Source organism: Lolium perenne, chromosome 2 (assembly GCF_019359855.2).
Source record: "Lolium perenne isolate Kyuss_39 chromosome 2, Kyuss_2.0, whole genome shotgun sequence".
Taxonomy (NCBI): domain Eukaryota; kingdom Viridiplantae; phylum Streptophyta; class Magnoliopsida; order Poales; family Poaceae; genus Lolium; species Lolium perenne.
This window is the reverse complement of record NC_067245.2, coordinates 61,765,644-61,767,642: the sequence shown is the minus strand read 5'-3', so window position 1 is coordinate 61,767,642 and position 1,999 is coordinate 61,765,644.

The following is a 1,999-nucleotide window of genomic DNA, read 5'->3' as shown; positions in this document are numbered from 1 at the left end:
GCTTCCATGCCATTAAAATTTTGGGATGAGGCCTTCCTCACTGCCACATTTCTTATAAATTTGCTTCCCTCCAAGGTTCTTAATTTTGTGACTCCTGTTGAGAAACTCCTTAAAGTGACACCAAACTATTACTCTCTTCGCACTTTTGGGTGTGCGTGTTGGCCAAATCTCCGTCCTTACAATACAAGCAAACTTGCTTTTCGCTCTAAACGTTGCGTCTTTCTCGGATATAGTTCACTTCACAAAGGAGTCAAATGTTTAGATATCTCCACCGGGCGTGTCTATATATCTCGTGATGTTGTCTTTGATGAGAACATTTTTCCTTTTCACTCCCTTCATCCTAATGCCGGTTCTCGTCTTCGCGGAGAAATTCTGCTTTTACCATCCATGCCGTCTGATCATGAGGGTGTGCAAACTAATGATGATCATATGCCTTTTGTTCCTATCACTAACCCTTTGCAGGCTATCATTGATGACGGGAATAATATTGCTGATGAAAATAGTGGCAGTGGAGAAAATATTATAGAAAACAGTGCAGAAATAGCGGGAAATAGCTCTGGCACAGATACCCATGTTGATACTGCTGTCAGTTCTCCCAAGACAGCACCTGGATCAGCTTTGGATCATACGCCGGTATTCTGCTCGCGTTCGACGTCTAGTGCAGAGCCGCAGCAGCGAAGTTCAGAGCAGCAGCGGCAGTACGTCGCGTCGCTCGCTCGTGAGCAATCACCACGCACCACGCCTTCCACAGATCCAGGTTCAGCTGATAGCACTGGCTCGCTCTCCCTGACGCCGCGCGGGAGCAATGATCCCATACATGCAGAAAATTCATCCATGGACAGCGATGGCTCCAGCCATCATGATTTGCATGATCATGACTCGCATGATGTGCCCAGCAATGATGACACACCCGGTGCAGGATCTTCTGTGGATCCTCGACATATTCGTTCTTCTGCTGCTGAACCAAGAACAAGGCTACAAAAAGGTATAAAACAACCCAAAGTTTACACCGATGGCACTATTCGATATGGCTTGCTCGCCTCTACGGGAGAACCCAATAATCTAAATGAAGCTCTTACTGATGAAAATTGGAGACATGCTATGGAGGAGGAATATGGTGCACTCATGAAAAATAAAACATGGCATTTGGTTCCACCTAGCTCTAACAAAAATTTAATTGATTGCAAATGGGTGTATCGAATAAAGAAACGTGCAGATGGCACTGTTGACAGATACAAAGCACGGTTGGTTGCAAAAGGCTTCAAGCAAAGGTATGGTATTGACTATGAAGATACCTTCAGTACCGTTGTTAAAGCTGCTACTATTAGACTTGTTCTAGCAATCTCAGTTTCAAGGGGATGGAGTCTACGGCAACTAGATGTCAAGAACGCGTTTTTGCATGGTGTTCTGGAAGAAGAGGTTTATATGAAACAACCACCTGGTTTTGAAAATCCTCATGCTCCACATCATATATGCAAACTTGACAAAGCATTGTATGGTCTCAAACAAGCCCCCCGTGCCTGGTATTCTCGTCTTAGTGCTAAGTTAAATGAGCTTGGTTTTTTACCTTCCAAGGCAGATACTTCATTGTTTCTCTACAAGAAGTCAGGTATCGCTATATTTGTTTTGATCTATGTTGATGATATCATTGTGGCAAGTTCTTCAGATGAGGCAATTTCAGTTTTGCTCAAGGCTCTGAATGAAAACTTTGCACTCAAGGACTTAGGTGACTTGCACTTCTTTTTGGGCATTGAAGTAAAAAAATCTTCAAATGGATTAATTCTAACTCAAGAAAAATATGCTGCTGATTTACTTGCAAGAGTTGGAATGAGCAAATGCACACCATGTCCTACACCGTTGTCTACCAATGAGACACTATCTTTGACCGATGGGACTCTTCTAGGGCCTAAGGATAGTACTGAATATAGAAGTATAGTTGGTGCACTACAATACTTGACATTGACACGGCCCGATTTATCCTTCTCAGTGAATAAAATAT